Raw genomic sequence first — 21,151 nt, 5'->3', positions numbered from 1 at the left:
TCTGGTTTCAAGGGTGTTGAAAATAAGCAAGGTCATATTTGGAGATGTTCGTTAAAGAAAATGCCAGTGCTCTTTCCAGGCCTAGGTATCAGCCTAATGGCTTGAGATAAGGCAAACAGAACTGAAATAAATATGAAATCAGTTGATTTAGTCTGCTTAGTCAAATTGAACAACAACATCCCTTGATTGTCAGAGCTGAATCAGCAACTGTGAAAAAACCAAAGACAGTCAACCCTACACTTACAACCCACTTGAGGTTTCCACGCTGACAACCTAGTCACTAAGTATATATGGTCCTCCCACTACTGGTTTGTCTGAGTCTCGGGTTATATTCGGGGATATGACTGCATCACTAGCCTTGCAATCTTAACTCGATTTTTTTTTTTTTTTTAAACTGAACAAATACATTGGAACTTTTTTACTGTGCCAAGTATTTCTGCTAGAAAATATTCTGGAGGATTCATGTAATAACAAACATGTGAAGGATTTCTGATATGAAAGAGTCTTGCTTATATTCATTTTTTAGCTCCAGAGTGAGATTAACTTTGTTCTACAACTGCTTAAAATCTAAACCCATATGCCTCTAAATGTGCAGTGGCCAGAACTACAGGCTCTCGCTACATCTACAATATAAACAGTAGGTTTAGCATAAATAGTAATATGTGATATGAGCCCTGATTACACAGACTCATCTCTCTTCTTTATTAATGTAGAGCAGTGGCTTTTCTCCTTTTTCTGGAGAGCTGTGGATCCTGACTGAAATTTGACATGTTTTGCTTTTCTGAGAGGATCTTTTGCGGATCCTTTTAGAAGCAGCACACAAGTGCCTAGGGTTGTATGAACTGAGCTGAAGACAAGAAAAGAGAGAGACCCTTCAGAATTAGCTATTCAGCTATATATGTGCATTAACAGCTGTTAATAATGTAATTTTCACTGGTAGATAAATGTATAGTCATTGTTTTGTACATTAGGATTCAATCTCTTTTCCTCTGATACATTATGCAATGCCAAATGCAGAGAATTTAGGAATTCTGCTATCTGGGAAGGGAACTGAAAAAAAAATTGCTTTCAGAGACGCCTTCTGAGTCTATAGCAAATAGCACCTTTAACTTATGGGAGATAATACAATAAACTGCAAACACCTCTCTAAACATGATAAATGATTGCTGTTAGCAATGTAGACATGTTTTGGGGTGGCAGAGAGCAATAAACAGTCTGAAAGCCATTACTTTGTGTTAGCTCTGGAGGCTCAACAGCCATTAGAAGGGACTCTTGCACATTGCCCTCTGTGAAATCGAGTTAACTTGCAAAACTTAGCAAGCTGGCCTCACAGAAAGATCTCTTGTGCCCAATGCCATCAATGCTGCCACATTAGAAATGAGGACAGGAAACACCACCCTGGGCTGTTGCATCTGGTCACCAGCCTGGCATTACCCCGTCTTGCCACCTTCCTGAAGATAGCATCAAGAGATGTGTGTTCCAGTTTCCCCAAGCAGGGCTCAGCTCAAATAGTTTGCCTTGTCTAGTGTCCTTCTGCTGCTGTTGGATATTTCGTATGCTGCTTACCAGTGAGTGAGGTACTGCAGCCCATGTTTCCCTGGCACAACCGTAAGACATCCCCCCTGTCATCCATCCTGTTAATTAATTGGCAGAGCTGTACAGAAGAGCTGGCTGAACAGTGTTTGTATAAAGGGGCAGGGCCTTGGCAGGACACTGCATTTCCAGCCTTAGAGAAATATGGGAAGAAGAGTCAGTACAGAGATAGGGAAAAATCCACTCATCTCTTAAATGATAAATCTCTGCCTTTCTTCTCTATGATCTTACTGGGTACTGAGGTGGTGGAACTGGGAATAGCTGCAGAAGAATCATAGAATGGTTTGGGTTGGAAGGGACCTCAAAGATCATCTGGTTCCAACCCCCCTGCCATGGGCAGGGACATCCTCCACTACACCAGGTTGCCCAAAGCCTCATCCAACTTGGCCTTGAACACTTCCAGGGATGGGGCATCTACAACTTCTCTGGGCAACCTGTTCCAGTGCCTCACCACCCTCAGAGTGAAAAATTTGTTTCTTATATCCAATCTAAATTTACCCTCTTTCAGTTTAAATCCATTTCCCCTTGTCCTGTCACTACATGCCCTTGTAAAAAGTCCCTCTCCAGCTTTCCTGTAGGCCCTCTTTAAGTACTGGAAGGCTGTAATAAGATCACCCCAGAGCCTTCTCTTCTCCAGGCTGAACAGCCGCAACTCTCTCAGCCTGTCTTCATAGCAGAGGTGCTCCAGCCCTTGGATCATCTTTGTGGCCTTCCTCTGGACTCGCTCCAGCAGCTCCATGTCCTTCTTGTGTGTGGGAATGAACAAATGGGTTGGGAGAAATAACGTACGTGCAAGGTGTGTACTTGTAATCATTGTAACCATTAGCTACTTTCAAGTAGCTAATGCCATGGTTGGCAACGAGCTCTTTCATGGCACTACTGTCAACTAGGAAGGGGCCAAAGCTCAGGCCAAAAGAAGTGATTCTCATGTTTTCCACCTGCATCGGGGAATGGTCCATTCACCAGTCTCTGCAGCTGTTCCAGCTTCCACTGCCTTTTGGTCCCTTCTCTGCAAATCCTTTCCATGCGGCTGTCAAAAGTTGGCAGCCATGAGTTGTATGAGTGTCCCTGCAGCTCCCCTCTCCCCAAATGCGGGTTCTTTGGACAACGTGATTACCTGTGGTCTATTTGCCTTACTAATATGTGTATTATCACTCGTTTAGCCTATGTGAGATGAGATTTGCCTTGGAAAGGATGCCTCAACATGGGCATCTAGAAGGAACAGCAACTTCAGCAATGCCTCCACTATAGGACTTAAGTGCCTGAAATATTGTAGTTCCCAAGACCTGAGGGTGAGGTGTGGAAACATCTCCAGCAAGGACAAAGTTAACAGTCAGAGTCTGATAAGCTGCAGTTTGGCTCTGACTGCAGTGGAAATACCAGTCTGGAAAGTTGCCCGGTGTGCTGTTGCAAGAGACCTGTAAAGCACGTGACCGCTGCTCATAGTGTATGAGGGTAATAAGAATGTGACAAACCTCATCTCTTTTCAGTTGTTGCAGGCTCTTGGTCTTTAGCTCTTTAGAAAGCTGTGGGTAGTCCTTTAATTAAAGCTCCCAATTATGCATTTGACAGAGATCTTTTAGGCCAGCAAGCTGTATGTTAAAAGCTGTAATGTTAAATGCCAATTGATTATAGAATGTCTCTGCAACTTTGCAGCCCTGTGATCCACCCCATATCAATATTATAGTTGGATTATGTGTATAATCAGTGTCTTATTAAATCTACTGTTAAATTATGTGCTGTGTGTAAGAGTTTCTAGAGAGCTGGATCTCAGTGTAAGTGCTGCACGTATAGGAAAGTGGAGATGACTTTTACTGGTAGCACCTGCAGAGGGGAGCAATGCTTAAACTTCATCTGGGCACACTAGGGAATCTCGGGCAAACAAATTCTTTGAGACACTCTAGGTGGGACAGCGCACCTGCAGCAGGCCTGTATTCAGGAGGGGTGAGCAACCAGGGCTGTCACGGGTGCAATGAAAACACTGTTTTCATCACAAATCCGAAACATAGCATGACAGAATCTACTGTAACTAACTCTATCTCAGTCAGAACTAGTATAGTTGGTAAAGTTCTCTGAAGGGAGAACAAGCAGTTGTCGTGAAAAGCTTGGCTTCTCTGTGCTTTTGCTTTATGCCTGCTAGTTACAGTCCAGATGACCTGCAAGCAAGCTGGGAGCCTGGTGTTTGAACAGATGCATAGAGGAGCTAGCTGAGAGTGGGCACTCTCCCTGGGAGTGGCTGAGCTGTCTTAGTTCTTTGTAGGCCAGCTAATTAGCCTGGGCAGAGGGCCCTGCTGGTGTGGCAGCACCGCTTCAGGTCCCCAGTGATCTCTGGTGTCAGCCCTGAACCAAATTGCCTGATGCAGACATTCCCCATCTTTGCCAAGTGCAACTTGGTGGTGGAGAATGGGACCTAGAAATGTTCTGTATTGCTGTGCTTTGGTTAGCTTTACGTCAGCGGATGCTCAATTGTACTTGGCATTTATTGTACAGCCACCTGGAAGTAAAGCACATGGAGGCTTTCTGTGCCCTTCCTAACACAGGAAAGTTTCAGGTTCTTCTGGTCGAACCTCAGTATGAGGCAGGAGAGCTCTGGTAACATTGCAGCTATATCAATTAGAACATATTGCAAATATGTTTGTGATTTAGAAAGAAAAGATGTGTCTAGAAATTATCTCATTTGTGTCTATTATAATATTGTGTAAAAATGCATGCTCAATTGCTGCTGAATTGCTATAATTTATTACATTATACCTTGAACAACTCGTAAAAATCTGTGTGTGTTAGAGCTGGACCTGAACTAAACTTCATGTCTGAAGGTGTCTGTGTTCTGCGGGAGTTTGGGTAAGAATGTGAGGCACTAAGTGCTTTGCCATAAAAAGTCCTTTGAAAAGAGTTTGGACCCCAGTGGAGGAGCTAAGATGCATCCCCTATCCCCCTCGAAACGCAGGGTGTCAGTCAGCACTGTCAGAAATGCACTAGCAGGAGTTCTGCTTTCTCATTGCTACTCGAACCTAGATGTATTTGTAGCCTTGCTTATAGTTCTTTCCCATATTTAAAGGTGTTTTACCACCTATTAACAAGAGAATCATATCCCTAGTGAAGTCCTAGCCAGAATGTATTTTCTCCTCCCGCACTCATTTGGGGATTTGGTTTTCCTGTTCCTGTAACACAAGATTTAAATCGTCAGGACTGAGCACATCAGCATGTCATCAGGAGAACTAGAGTTTAGACTGTACTAAAGCATGAACTACCTTTACCCCTGCAAACCCATATAGAGCTGGAAACCTAAATTCATAGCTGGTCCCAAGTTACTCTAGTAAAAGTCTTCCACTGAGACAGAGAGGCAGCTCCACTTGCTCAGAGCAGGGTGGTCCTCACCGGCTGCAGGGCAATTTCTGGGTGAGCACAGTGGCTGGGGGACACATCTGCAGCACAGTAGCCCTTAGTGCATGTGTGGCAGTATTCAGCTCCTACAGCCTTCCTGGTCTGGGGGGAGGATGTGGGAAATCAACACAGCCTGAGGAGATGGTTAAAAGGATAGTAACACACAATGAAGAGTATGGTGAGGTCCTGTCTACGACCCTGTATCTGACTTGCTGATATGGCCTAGCTCTGTGTGGATGATGGGTGTGCCCCTACACTCTCTTCAGCACAGATACTGCTGGGTCCCCTTGTAAGTCTTCCCACTGAGTGCCTGGCTTCCTGCCCAGACCTTTGGGCTGCTGTTGAACAAAAATAGTTCTGTTACAAAGGCAAGTACCTCCCTCCTGTGTTGAGGGTCCTTGTGCATCCCCAGAAGCCTGAGCCATGGTCTCCTTTACAGATCTTTTCCAGAATCTCTACTTCAAACTCTGTTTTGGAGTTTTCTGCTGCCCACTTCCCATGTGGAAAAGGGGGAGGTTGTTATTATGTTAGTCTGTAGAGTTGTCTGTTGTCTGGCACATGTGCTGTAGCCTTTAGCAGTTTATAGATGTTTCAGTATGTCAGAGTGTTTCTTGGTACAGGAATTTTGTAACGTCCACCAGACATCACCACAAGCTAGCAAGAGACAGGTTCTCCAAAGTGCCAGCTGGCACAGAGATGTTCATGAGGAAGCCAAGGCTTCCAGGTGTGTCTCTTCAGTTCGTGGTCAGCAGTGTTTGTGTGGGACCAGCCTGGTTTTTGGTTAGCTTCACAGGCTTGGGGAGAGGGAGATAGTGGATGACTAACATGCTCTTCTGCTTCAAGCTCCAGTTAGCCTCAAATACCCCATTTAGCAGAGCAGGTGCTTTTAACGTGGGTCGCAAATTACTTGCCAAATGATTTGCCCATATTAAGTTGCACTTTAGACTTTCATTCTCAAAGGTGAACATTGGTATATTTACGATGTTCTAAGGGAGAAAAACAGAATTTAATATAACTTGCTAAATAGAGCAAATGAGGCTGCAATACACCCTCTCTCTGTTATGTATTAATCGGGTGTTATTAAGTGTTAACTTAACAAGGTATTGTATGGACAGCTAAAAGGGGCCAGGAAAAGTCTCTGTGTCAAACATGTAAACAGCTAGGTTTTCTTTCTGGAATCATTAACAGCACTGCAGTCAAATCCTTTGTTTTCAGTGCTGGTTTAAATTAAATCAGCAAAATTGTAATTTTTTTAAGTTGTGGTGGTTTTAATATAAATAAAAAGGTTCAACAGAATAATTTGACTATTTAAAAGGTTTCATAATTTTTTAAAATTTGATTTACTCAAATTTCCTCTGGTAAAAAACTGGAATTGTCTAAGGCTGGTTCAGGGAAGGCATATTTAACACATGGTTTTCAGTGATACTCATGACGCAATCCAGTGGTATTCGGTCATTTTAAGCACATGCATAAAGGTGAAGATGCATAGAAATTGAGAATTCGCTCCTCAGCTGGGCCCTGTGAGACTTAAGTGACCAATGTCCATTGAATTTCAAATATTTGGATATGTAACGCCGTAGGTTTTCCAAGGGAGTGCTTAGCTAGCATCTGCAACCAAGTAGGAAGCAGATTTAAAGATACAAGAATGTGTGTCATTAACCTGTACAGCATTACACTGCCCTGAGGACATCTCCCTATGACTTTTGCTCCAGACCAAATGCTGGGCACCAAGTATTTATGCATTCCCTTTCAATGCAGCTCCCCTTTTCAAGAAGAGGTGTTCCCTGCTCTGATGTCAGCCTGCTGTCCCTGAGCACCTGCCATCTCGGCTTCCTGGTCAGAGCCAAGGATGTCACCTTGGCAGCTCTAAACTTTCAGCTTGGGCTTTAGCATCTTTTAAAAACCCTTTTTCAAACACAGATGAGATGTTTGAGTTAAACTCATGAAGTGGTGATGGGGACTCTCACTCCTAGCTGGTGCTCCCCAAAAAGTTTGGGGTCTGGCCACTCTCAGGGCTACTGTAAATCCTTACCCTTCTCCAGACATGCCACTTGTATGTCAGCAGGTGACAGCGAGGTGAACCAAGATGGGTTTTCTTCCTTCCCACGGATAACAGGCTACTTCTTCCTTTTCCAGTCCTTCAGGTCCCTGTTCATTACCAGTGAAACACTATGGCAGTCACAGTGTAGGCAGCCCATCGGGCTACCAGACTTGCTCAGGTGAATGCCAGACTTGCCTAGGCCCGGCAGCTCACAGAAAGTCCCTGAGGGGTGAAGCTGGGTGGTGGTGGGATTACAGAATCCCACCCACAGCACTGGAACTGCCCTTGCACTTCACACTAGCTGCAGCAGCACTGGCACAGGTCAGCCCTGTCTGCTGCTAAGCCCTGTTAAGAGGGTCTGTCCTCTTTCCTCCTCCCTACGTCCTCACATTGCACTCAGCTACTTGTTCCTGTTTTTTCCTCCTTACTTCATCCTCACGTTGCACTCAGCTACTTGTTCCTGTTTTTTCCTCCTTACTTCATCTTTTCCTTCTCCCACGCACACACCTGGCCGTTGCTGCCTTCCCCATGTGCAGATGGGGCTGTTCAATAGCCTGTGTTTGTGGAACAAGCTAATTTAAAAATGCACACATTTGTCTCTTACATAAATGTTTTCATATTGTTCTTATATACTTTTATGTAAAATTTAGATCAAGTCCTCCTGAGCCCTGCGAAGGGTACTAGTAGCATCTGCTGGGTAGGATAGGCCGCTGGGGTCCAGTGGCTGGGGTTAGGCCATAAGCTCCTAACCTGATTGTGTTGCTGGCTGGGCAATAAAGGGCCTGCACGATCTTGGCAAAATCTTCCACAGCTCTTTTTCTGTCGTTTTGTTGTTGGAGTTTTTGGGGTCCTAAATATGGGTTGGTCTGGTGAAACACTTTCTGGAACTGATCAGACGCTGAAAGTATGTTGTACAGGCAACTGGAGGAGCTCAGGGCATTGTTGTGGCAGTAGTTTTCAAAGAGTGATGGTGCAAGAGACGGCTTGTGTGCCTCTTCCACAAGCATTGGTGTGAGTTACCTCTGCCAAGAGTCACTGGTCTCCTGTATGCTCCTACAGCAGCTACTCCTGCATGTCTTCCTACAGCAGCTGCTGGGGGAGTAGAAAGGGCAGTGGTGGGCAGCAAGAGGCAGAGAGAGAAATTATCCAATTTCACCGGGAGAGGAAATTTGAACAAGACCTAAAGCCAAATATCCTAATGGTTGCAGGTGGAAGAAAGACAATATAGAACAAAAGGTCCCTGTCCTTTCCTTGCCTTTCTGGGAATGCTTCAAAAGGAATGAAATGGGCAATCAGTAAATGATTCTGCAAAATACATTCCTGATCTATCAGGAAAGTCAAATGAGATTACCTAAACAATTTATAGATTAGGAGCATTGCAGAGCTCTAACCCTTCCTTGAGGGAGGTACACCCACAGTTTGTATTTACCAGAGCACAAAACTACAATTTGTCTCAGCAGGAGACGGTGGGACTTTCCAGGCAATTCTGGCTTCCCTTCAGGGGGGTCTGAGGCTTGTACAGAAGGCAGCTCCTCTGGACTGTATTTGATGGTATGGGTAAGGTCAGTGTTTCCAAGGTTATGCTCAGGCCAATGGCAGTAACTGATGCCCCAAATAATTTCTGGGGACTCGTTGCAGAAATAGCTTCTGCACAGAGCTGCTTGCTGAGTTCCCTAGACTTTAAACAGACTTCATTTAAGGCTAGAAACAACAGGATTCTGTGTCTTCTATGTTTCTTCGAGGTTGAGACTCTCTGCTGTGTGTTTCTAGCACGTAGTTTGAGGTTCAGGAATGTACCTAAGACTATCCTGTTCCCATACAATAATAAATCAAGAAGAAGCTGTTCCACAGTGCCTTCCTCCTGCATTGGAGGAGGATGTGGAAGCAAAACAACTCTCAGCTCAGGCAGATCCCGATCCCTACAACAGGAGCTTGCAGACAGAGCATTTGTGCATACCCTTGCTATTAAAAAGGAGCTTTCCTTAAGCCCAAGCTATTGTTCATCTTGGTGTCCAGAGCCTTCAGTGAGGTTGGCTTGCTCCTGCCTCGGACACAGCAAGTGAAGCTCTGTGGTAAGTGAAGGTCAGGCATTCAAAAGGTTCTCTGGGGACTTGCAAAGCATGAAGGAGTCAAAAGTTGAAATATTTGTGATTGGTTAGGAAATACTCTTATTGCCTGGTGCACCATTGCCCCTTTAATTCTCATTTTGGTTCCTGAAGTTGGCTCTAAAATTGGTGGAAGAAAATATGTGAAGGCACTGGTAAATGGGATGGTAGCAATGATATTCTGCTTTGTTAACTTATTTTATTTTTAAGGGGAGCAGCGAGATACTACAGAGCTATATTTTAGTAACTTGTGCCCTTCTCAGTGGTAGAACTGACTTCACTCTGTTGGGCAATAACTTAGATATTTACAAATGTTTCTTTCATGGTAGTGTGTGCAAAAGCCTTTACTGGTCTGCGAGGGGTGAATGACTGAAACAAATATTTCCCTATTTTTATTTACTGCTACTTTCCACACACAGAGGCAATTTCCTACCCTCTTCAGCTTTCTCCAAGGGATATATAGAAATGTTTTGTTGGGAGATGCTTGGAGCAAAACATGGAATTCAGAACATCCTGCACTTTGTGGATATTCCAAGTCAAACCCAAACAGACAAGCTGGAGTATACTTTCTTGCTTTTTTTTTTTTTTTTCCTACTGTTACTACTTCTTTTTTTTGTGTATCTTGGAGAGTGGAAGTTCTGGCCTAGAGGATAATGTTCTACCTTTTTTGGTGGGCACAGAGACAAATAGAAAAATCTTATCTTCTAGTTTAAATGATGAGATTGGGTGCAATTGCTGCTTTTTTCCTAAAGACATACAGATCCTTCTATCAGATAAATGAGCAAAGTGAGAATTGGTAGGCAAATGCTCAACTGATATGAATCGAAGCAATGCACTGCAGCAACTCCTGGCTGCTGTGCTCTCGCTGTCACTTCTTGCCCAGCCACTGAAGTCTTTGTTGTGCGACTCACAAGCTCTGTCAGTACATCTGGTGGGTACGAGGGGGTGATGCTGTGCCTCACAGCCACAGTGGGTGTTAGGTTGCCTCAGGAGGGGTCCTGAGCAGGCCAGCTAGGTGCTGTAGCCCTGTGCTGCACCTCGCTCTGCTTGTTGGCCTCGAGCGCTGGCTGAGGCCAGTCTGTTGACTTAAGGATTTGGCAGCTGCTTCTTTCCACCTAGCAAAGGGCTGGAAGGATGGGGTGGCTATTTCATGGTGTTTGCAACCCTTTTGCACCACACAAGGGCAAATTCTCCTCTTGTGCACTCACAATGTCCGTGGAGTTAATCCCAACCTACAGTGATGCTGGAAAACTCTGACCTCTACAACTAATTTCCAATTGTAATCCTAAAAGAAGAATGGTTGGCTAGTTTGGTTTTTCTGCCCGTGCTTAAGTGCATTTTGCTTTCATTACGGGGTGTCAAGTTGTTAATATTTATGGAGCACACAAAAGAATGAAAATTCTGTTTCGTGTTCAATCTGACATCTTTTGGCACCGCAACCCTCTAGTCATGGTAGTAGTTCTGTTTCAATTCGGCAGTGCTCTTTCGAGATGAAGTCCTTTAAAGTGTGGTTTGCCTCTGAGGAGGGATTCTATGCAAATAGTATTCAGGGGGGCTGTCTTTATTGTCTCCAATATTAATAATTTCCAGATCAAATGCAATTTGCCTTGAGTTTGTTTTCTTGTTCTTTCTTCTTGTTCTGTCAACTTGGTTAAATCCATCGTGATGCTTTTAAAGTCAACCTGCTTCTTTCCTTGGCAAATGCCACCCTGCGTGGTGAGGTTCTGCAGACCTCCTGCAGTCTGGTTACCCCTTCCATTCTGCAGCCACACAGGACTGGGAGCAGGGCCTCCCATGGGCCTGCACAGCCCCAGCTTGGCCAGGGTTGGTGTGGGACACAGGCAGGTATAGGTGTGGGATCAGAGGTCAGTAAGTCACCAGTTCCCTCTAGACTATCCTTATTGCCACAAGGGTAAAAGGAACAGAAAAGCATGAGTGTTAAAACAGTCCCATGCAGAGGGTAGAAGCAGGAAAAAGTGACTCCTGGGAGCTGTGCTGGAGGCATGTGCTTCTCCAAGGGGGAGCACTCGGGCTCCAGGGCCACATTTGCAAGGGTGCAAGATGCTGTGCTCCCGTGAGCCTGCCATGGGACAGTATTCTGCCTTACTCTTGGAAAGCTTTGCCTGACCACACACCGGCACTTGTCCAGATCTGCTCAGCCTAAACCAAACTTAGGAGGTTCTTGTGAAGGATCACTGGGGGGTGATGTCATTGCTGGCATCATGCTGAAACGCCTAGCCCTGGAGGCTTCCTGCAGCTCCAGCTGCACAGCCATGCATACTAACATGGGTGAAATGATACTGCTTTGATGGTTCTTGAGTCAATGAAGCTTGTTCTTGTAGAAACAAAGGAAGAAGACAAAAGCCACCTTAATACTGCCTCAGCTGTGTGCGTTTTATGGCTTGGCAGCAAAAATAATCAAAAAATATCAACAAAATTCTCCAGAAAGCTGGGAGGAAGGAGAGATTGTTACTGAAAAGAGTATTTAATTCTCTAGTTAAAACAGCCCATAGATATTCAGACAGTTAAGGAACACTGAATACTGCAAACTGTGCCTGCAAGCACAGGTATGGTGTGTATGTGTGTTCAGAGAACATATGTTCACATATAAGCTACTTGCTTGTGAGTGGGTATCATTCGTAATGTATGCTTTGCATGCAGTGCTGAATGTATGAAATATAGCAAGGATGCACTGTGGAGTAATATTGACTCTTGAAGTATTTTGTAAATCTAATTTAATGGTTGAAATCACAGTTGTCTGGAAAACCTTCTTCCAGTAAGTGCTCTATATTCTCTGCAAAGATTTCATTTGTTATTTGGTATACCAGCTAGGCATATATTGCATATCCATAAGTCACTACACGCAAAATACTCGTTTAGACCAAATCTCTCCTGGAATAAAACCCTTTAGGACAGAAAGATAACTCCTTAAGAGCACAGGCTAGATAGTTTCAAATTCTTACTCATTTTTTTTTTATAGTTCATAACTGCACTATATTCTACTATTGATCAGGTACTCTAGTCTTAATAGGTTTTTTTTTTAGCAAGGATTTGTGTCTGAGGAAAGAAACACGTGTTAGTAGTAGGACATAACCACAAATTTAAAAGAAATAGCAACCTTTGTGCTAGAGGCTTGGATCGTCAGTCACTTAGATAACCACTTGTTATTGCCAGTGACCCTGTCAGTACAGATGTTAACGTTAAATGTCCTCCATCGAGTATGCTCTATGACACACTCCGTGGTAGCGTTTATGCACTCTACATCAGCTGAGTGGGATGTAACATAAAAGTTAATTTGCAAACTTTCACGTTTTTCTGACATATTTCAAAGTCCATCTAGACACTTTAGCTTGGGTTATGGTGCCAATGGATTGTGCCCTTTGATCCGGAGGAAACCAAGCTTAGCTTCTGCCATGCTTGCCTCCTGCTGCGGTCTGCTTGGCTGCCAACGGCTGTGCCTAAGGTCCAGGAAAATAGAAGCTGCATCTTGGTTTAGCTCAGTAGAAGGATCCTGATGTAAAGCTTGGGCTGAAGTGTTAGGAGATGATTACACAGTTTTATTGTCTGTGCACGTTTTAGTGACCAAATAAAAGAGCAGTCTAGAAGAGCCTGTCTCCTAACATGCAGACAGGATGCCCAACTTCCTACTCGCCCTCCCCCAGCAAAAAGTATCAATGATTTATTTATTGGATCTTAGCATAGTTTTTCTTCTGCTTTCTGACATTTTATATGAAAAATGGCTGTAAGTGTGATCAGTGCTTGGTTTGCTGCATGGGAATGGCTGTGGTTTGAGGGGAGCCTAGGGGACACTTTATGAGCTATTAAGTAACTCATTAACTGGGAGACTGCATACTTGACAGGAGAGACCCAGGTAGGCTGGGATGTCTTCTGATACATTGTGCTAGAGTTTAAAGATGCAGCAAATAAATGTTCACCTAATGGTACAACAAGTTCTCCTCTCTCTTCCTACTGGCAGCACGTCTTTTTAAATGGCAGAGATACAATTTGCTTTTGCCGCTGGACCTTTCCCAGAAGGAACACCTATTTCGTGTATCACTGATGTTAATGCTAGATAAAGCTTTTTCTGGAAGCAGAAAATGTGTCAGAAAATGGAATTGTTCTATTACTACGATTTTTTTTTTTTTTTTTTAGTCTTAATCATTAGGTCTGAACATATAAGCTAATTCTATCAGTCAGTGGTGGTTCATACCTTTACCCTGGAGTTTTTGGGTCAGCTGTAGAATATATCACTGCTGTACTCCTATATTCCCTGTTCCCTGCTATCTCAGCACCTTTCAGTTGTAAGTATGATGTAGGAAAGAACTGTTACAGGTAGTTTGTACACCTCAGGATATTTGTATGCTTCAATTGAAGGAAGGAGCATGGGTGTGCATACCCTCATTAGCTAAAGCTTCTCAGCACACTTAACACAGTGGTAGCAAAGACAGTCGCAGAGTAACCTGAATACGGCCATTTCCTCCTCTTGATTGTGGAAGGCTGTGCCCCTGGGTTAGAGCTGCCAGTGGTAAGCTGTTGCTTAGGTTGCAAAGCTCCTTGATGGCATGCTCTGCTGTCTTCAGTCCGGAGGGCTGGCAGAAGTATCAGTAGCATCTCCTTCAAGTCTTTTCTTTTTTCATTTGCTGAATTAAGGAATCTTGCTGCTCCTCTGCTCAGGCCAACCTACCCCAACGGCGCAGGAATAACCGTAAGGTCAAAGCCATAGAGAATCAGCCACAACAGAAGTGTGGAGTGCACAACTACGTTGGGCCAGGGTGGGCAGCCAGAATAGGGGTGTAAAAGCCTTCACCCCATCTTACACAAATGATGACATGCACCTTGCTGGGGGAAAACAAAGGATGAGCATTGTTTTACAGGGTAAACAAGAACAAGAAAAAGCCCGAGCACGTTCACCAAGTGAGTGCTGGGTGAAGCCATGTCAGCATCTGAGCTGCAAACTAAGGTGATGCTTCTGCTGTCTGTGGTAACTCAGTGCCCCAAGTGCCTGCCATTGCACCTTATGGTTGTGGTCACAAATGCTGGTGGGTGCTGGCAGGGGAGTGAGCAGCTGTATGCCAGCAGGGAGAAGGGGCTGGTCACAACGAGGTGGCAAGTACAGGCTGTATTCAAGTAACAGAGCTGTCAGACAAAGATGCAGTGGCTTGTGTTGGGGGGGGGGCTGATAAGGGGGAGGCATTTGGCTCTCCGAGGACTACAGTATTTTGAGGAGAAAACAGGCTAGATCTGTTCCCTTGCTCAGCACCTTTGAGAAGGAGCTATTTCAGTTAGGAGCTGCTCCACTCCTCCTGCTCATAGTGCCAGTTCCTGTGATGTGCTTGGGGCATGATGCTAGAAGATAATCCATGGGCTGTGTGACTCCAGCACATTAAATATGCAGTAGCGTCTGTTTTGCCAACTACATGCAGAGGGAATGGGCTTAGGAGAGGCTGCTCACTACAGTGCACATAGTACTGGTGTCTTGGCTTTCAAGACCAGCAAGGAGGAATAGAAACCATAGAAATTCTGCAGTACAGGCTGCAGGTCAGCTGGGTGGCACTATTAACCCATTTGTGCCAGAAACAGACACTCTGTGTTCTCAGCAGCAGAAGATTGTGAACACTTTTAGGGAAGTTCTTGATTAGAATGGTGATTCTAAGCTGACTCAGTTCTCTCATCATTGCTAATGGAGAAAATGAGCTGTATGTGTTTTTTAAGCTGGGGAATTAGTTCAAATACCAATTATTTTCAGGATTTGGATTTGGTTATTTCTAACTTCCTAAGAAAACATAAAAGTTGGGATAATAAAATTATAAATGTTAAACCTCACTTCCTTGTAGAGTAGTAGGAAGTGCAGACAGAAAGGAAAATAATGCACAATATCTATTCATGGTCAGTGTAGACCATTGCAGACAAATTCTCTTGATAAATTGACACCTTGACTGTACCTACAGGTAGCAGAGAAGCCTTCCTCAGCATCCCTACTGCCTGTGCATGACTTCTTGTCGTTTTCAGACGTGTCTAAGGTAACATAGAGGTGTTTGTGCAGCAAAACAGGTAAACCAAAAGGCAAGCTTTTCATTCCTCTGCTGAATAGGATGTCACTAGAGGCAAAGAAAGTGGGATTTGGAAAAATCTGGAAGGCAGTTGTCAGCCTGCAGTGGCCAAAGCAGATCTGGGATTCCCCAAACCATTGTATATATGCAATTTTGTCAGAAATCTTCTCTAAGGTACTAGATTTGTGGGGTCTTAGCATAGTCACAGTCCTTTGGTGAAGCAAGAGGAAAAAAAAGCTGCTCAAATGAGCAAATATCAGGAAATTAACTACATCTTTCTTCAGCCTGCTTTGAATCCTAGGTTTCCTAAATCAGTTGAAATATTTTATAATGTATACAGTATGCAATATATAAAAATTACAGTTATAAGGCAAAGCTGTTTATTTTATATAATAATGTTCAAAACCATTCTCTGTTGATAATACCAATATTTTCAAGCCTGATATTCTCAAGCCTGGTATTCTCAGTAAACTAAAATTCTGGTGCATCAAAACAGAGTGTTAAAAATTATGAGACTTTAGAGTAAAAGCCCCTCAAGTTCCTTCCGATTTCTGTTTTTTCAGGTGCACTGGGCTTCTGTTTTAAGCACTCCTCACATGCAGTAACTGGGACAGTTTACCAGTGTGTGGCTTAAACAAATGCAAGTTAAAATTCTTCCACATTCACCTGACTCACAGTTGGTGAGGTGCTTGACAAATATTGCAAGACTCTAGCTAGCTATTTTGGTAAGACTGCTAGTTGCATTTAGCTGATAAGATATACATCAGTTTTTGACTGTATGAGCTATTGGGGACTATTCTGGAAAAGGGTGCAGTAGTAGGGTGTAAATGAAGTAGGAAGAACAGAGTGTGTTCCTTCAGAAGTAACTGTTTTTATTGTTTGGATTTTTCTCCCATGTTGGTTTGGGTTTGTTGTGATGGGAAACAGTTGAGGCTGGAAAGAACCTCTTTAGACCATCTAGTCCAACTTCCATGTGCAAAGCAGGGTATGTTTGAACACTTTCTGATGGGGAAAATGAGGCTGGTTACACCAGGCATCGCATGTGGGTTTGAGTGATTGAGAAAAATGCACTTGGCATTTCAGAAAATTAATTGCTTGAAGTCAACTAAAAGGCAAGGAAGAGGAAGAAAGTGTGATGTGCTCTTAGGAAAGACAATGTGACTGGTTTCAATGACTACTCTTCAAGTGTTTCCTCTAAACATGCTTTTAGTGCCTCTGATCAAACACCTTTATGTGTATGTCCACCATTAAGGCTGGAAACATACAAAATCTCAGAAGTATTTTGCTGGGCTAAATGACAACAATGGAGATATATATATATATACTTTATATAGATAGAGAGATAGTTATAGGCATATATACTTGAGAGAGAGAGAGATACTTAAATGAACACCATGCTTAAGAAAGGTAGATAGCAGCTGTGCAAAAAATTTTGAAACCTTTTCTTCAGGCAAACTTCTCTAATGACACATTTGTGGGGCACAGCATGAAGTTCCCCACCTCAAGGGCTCAAGCTTGCAAGTAGGTGCTTCAGCTGCAGAGCAAGCACAACAAATGAATGCAGATTAAACGTGCGTCATATGTGGTAGGTCTAAACACTTCAGAGGTAGTGTCTTTCTAGCTGTCACCGCACTCCTGGACACTGGCCCATGCTGCCGAGGCTGTGACGTAACATGGTCCTTTGAGTGATGCATGTTCCAGTGCTCTTGGCTAAAATGGAGTTTAGAAACATATGTAAATGTATGTGACACATGCAAGATGGACATAACCAGCTGTTCAGCAGGTAAAAGGAAACAGTAATGTCTTTAGGACAGACTGACAAACTGGGACAAAATAGGAAAAGATTGCTGTGGTCCAACTCAAGTCTCCAATTGCCTACACATGATGGAAGGCCATTTGGCAGAGTGAGAGGTGCGCTAGGAGCAGGCTCTGGCTGGTAGTGCTGTCTTTGACTCTTCACTTCCGGTGTGCTGAGCATGCCTGCCCTGTGCTGAAGCAGCCAGTTTTGCCCAGTGATAATCTGTTTGGTGGTCTGTCTCCCAGACACTCTCGCAGGAGCAAGAGGCTGGAGGTATACTAGCGATTCCAGTGAACTACTCTGACCTTGGATTGTTGGTGGCAAGGAGCCGAAGTTCCTGGCTGGTAGGAAGTCCTAGTGTTTAAAAATTAAAATTCATTTGTAATTGAAGTGACAAAGGAAAATCTCAGAACCTTATGTGAAGCAAATTCAGGGAAATGTTGATTATTTCCCTAGAAATTGTTCTATTAGATTTAATGTTAAATGTAATAGTAATATTAAATATGAAATGCATGGCTGCGAAGGGTCAATGTAAATATTTACTGTAGCATTAACTATATTATATGATTGCAATGGAATGTTTGGACTGTTTTCTCCATTACAGTTTTATCATAATCGACATGTTTCCCCAAACATTTTGGTTTGAACAAAATGATATTGATCTTTTTCAAGAAAAACCTCTTTAGTCGGCATTTTTCCAGGCAGCAGTGACACACAGGGTGGAACTCAGGCTGACCTTGTCCATTCCAGCATCCTGCAAACAGCTGCTCTGTTGAGTTGCTCTTCTGGAGTAGACTCTTCAATAACGTTGGGGAGACGTAGTACTCCCAGGGTGGTTGGACTGAACCAAGTGGTGCCATGGAAGGAATCTAGGACTGCTTAGAAAGAGAAAGGAAAGCAAAATGGTTATGCTAAGGACCAAGGAACAACAGAAAGGAGAGATGCAAGAGCCAACTTCTCACAGACACTCGTGGGATTTTTTTGAGCTGAATCAATGAACGTGAGGCCCCACGTGCCTTTAGAGATCCATCCCTCAGTGTGTCTCAGTCTTGTGGGGCTGTGGCACGGCTAGTCCAGCCAGGTGTGCTGGGATGGGACTGTAAACCCTTCTGGAAAACCCCGTATGCTGGTTCAAAAGTGCCCAAGTGCCAGTTTGTCTTAAGCTCAGGCTGCTGAGTCCAAGTTGTTCTGATGCTGGGGTGGGCTGGTCCTCCCTCAGCAACCACTGCAGCAGCTTTGCTGCCAGGGCTCTGTTCTGGGGCTTGATGGGGTCTCGCAGGTATGCTGGAGCCATCTTCCACTGGCCTGCCTCTTCCCTGTGCACCTCAAGGCTGCTCCCCCTGCATGTCCCTGGATGTTGGCATCTTCCCACAGATGTGGATTTACTGTCTTGCTCTCTCTGAGTCTTGCCCGCCTCCCAGGCAGTCTCTGGGCTGGCTCACATCTGTGCTTATCCTGTCAAGAGACGATCAGCTCTCTGTGCTGAAGCAGCTGCTGCAGGAAGAGGTACCAGCAAAGCTGGGTTGTACCAGTTTATGGTGGGTTTAATCGTTTTCCACTTCTGCAAAGAGGCAAAGCCTTTCCTACTACTTTTGCTGTCTGTGTGGTGGAATAAACATCTGTTGGGCCAGTTCTAATTTGCAAGTGAGGGCAATTACCCGTGGCACAGGTGTGTTACTCTCTGAAAGATTTTATTTCTCTCCAACATGGACACGTCTGCAAATAATTTGAGGCACTGCTATTTTATAGCCTTACACCCTATGGAGGCTAATTACTGTGCTTTTTTTCTTCACCTTACTGTATCTTTGTTTCATTCACCAGAGGAAAACTCCCACTTATGCCCCTCCCATTTGCCACATAAAAACTCTCTTTGAAGTGGGAATACAAGTCACAATAAGTTTATTGTTAAAGTAAATTAGCACTGAATGAGAACACAGTGTATGTTTATGAGCCAATACATTTTGGAGAGTGAGCCATTAAATTCCAGTAGTTTGCCTCCCATCTTTGTGGTTCACAGCTGGCTTGTGTGAAGGTTTGATAAGAATCAGTGGGAGAATGAACTGACCATCTCCTGCAAACAAAACACTTTTTTTGACCTTTCTGTTTGCAAAATACAGAACCTTTAGGAATCTGTTTCCTTTAACTGCAGGCTGCATCTGCAGATGATTGGAAACATACCTACAAGTCCCAGGATGTTCAGATCCAAAGTCTTGGAAGTTCAGTTCTACATCAAACCCTTTGAAGTTCATTCTCATCTCTGCAAATGACTGATGGAAATGACTGAGCATCTGAAACTTGTTAAGAAACTAATCCAAGGACGCTCATTTAGCTTAGTGGCTTTTGGATCAGGCCCTTGCAGTAAGCTCTCCTGAAATAAGGGACATTAATTTTCCATCTCTGTTTTGCTCCATTATTCATTGGTAGGAATATGAAGTGGTCAGACAAAATCTAACGAAATTTCTCTTTTCCTACACCCATTTAAATAGTTTCTAAATGGCAGCCTGGCATGGAGGGATGTCTAAAACAAGGCAAGAGAAACAAAAAATTTGTGGGCTTCAAAATTCCAAACAAAATTCAGATCCTTGAAATTTGGGCTGGGCTCCAGGGCTAGTTTACTCATCTGTCTGTTTTCTGGATCCTGAGGCTCATCCTGTTCTTGAATATGATAGCGAGTTTGCCTGGACCAGGGACGGAAGGAACATGGAATGCAATTGCTAGCTCCATGTTTTCTGGCCCAGACTCTCCTTATTTTGGGGTGGCTTTACATTGTGCTGTTGGTGCGGAGCATTCATCAGAGCAGGATATGGGGAAATCTCCTTACCACAGGGCATTCCTATATTGCCCAACTTTCCCATGATCTCTGCAGGGGACTTGAAGAAATTCTCGCTGCCTGCCATACCTGGCTCAGGAGTGAGCAGTGCTTGGGGTTTGCTGACCTGGCTTAGCGTACTGGCATGCACAAAGCAACACTGGGATCTGCTGAGCATGAAGGCATCTTAAAATGGCCTTGTGTGCACCTGCTGTGAAACCTTAGGAAAAAATTGTCAACTCTACCACTTTTCTTTCCATGGGTTGTTTCAAGCTGACACAGAAAAACTGGAGAGTTTGTCTTTTCTACTGGTTTAGTCTCTCTGAACTCTCTCTCTATTTGTGCAGCCTTTCTTGGTATGGCTGTTACACACAGGATGGAAGAAACCTGGCTTTGCCCATCAGACCTCTGGCTGGTGTGAAAAATAGCTTTCTAATTTTTACAGTTTTCCCTGAGATGGCACATTGGAGGTGATTTGAACATGGAGTCCTCTTAAAATCATATCGTAAACTTGCTTGTCAGAATAAAAGGATACATTGATCTTGACTAGAGAAAAAAAAAAATCCGTTATGCTACTTATGTCTGAAGAAAACAAACCTTCCGAAGTGAAGTATTGACTCACTGAGGTCAATGTTGAAGCTAGGGCCTAGAGACACTGTATGTGAGTCTTCCCTTGAGCTAGGAAAGCGTCAGCCCACCTGGTGTGTTGGTTCCCTGCAGGGTCCCGTACCTCAGCTCTGGGGACACTCTGGAGGCCACAAGCCCAGGGCATTGGATCCAGGACTGGACGGTGTGAGCTGATTTTCCTTGGACTGTAACAGTTTCTCAGGACTGCAGTAGCCCATGGCAACTGGCAGACATTGCTGCAGCCCTCAGGTTGCTCTTGTTAGCACAGGGAGACCTATGCAGTGAAATACTTCATTCTCTAGGAACTGAAGTGCTAAATGCAATGTGCTTGGGAGCACAAGGCCAAGTAAAGCATTAACACCAGAGTTAAGACAAACCAATTCAGGAATAACTAATATTGTTGACTTTGCTTGCACAAAATGCCACTTTCTTTGAGCTTTTATTCTCTCCTCCAAGAGCAGGTTTAAGGGCAAACACAAATATTAGTCATCTTTCTCCTATTAATTATTGTTAAAGATTTAAGGGATCATAGACTTTGAAGTTAATGCCCCATTCAATGTGGGAAAAGGCAAAACTGTGCATCCCCAGTGGTGGTGTTCTTTCTGGCTGGCTGGTTGATCATAGACCAACTGTCTTGCCTTGCGACATCAGCAGCACGTTGCTTTACTTAGGGGCAGTAATTGTGAGATGAAGCAGGATTCGGATGAAGAGAGTGAGTGAGTGAGCATGGCCGCATGTGTGCAT

This window comes from Tauraco erythrolophus, chromosome 8, assembly GCF_009769465.1.
Source record: "Tauraco erythrolophus isolate bTauEry1 chromosome 8, bTauEry1.pri, whole genome shotgun sequence".
Classification (NCBI taxonomy): Eukaryota; Metazoa; Chordata; class Aves; order Musophagiformes; family Musophagidae; genus Tauraco; species Tauraco erythrolophus.
Note: the sequence above shows the minus strand (reverse complement) of the source record.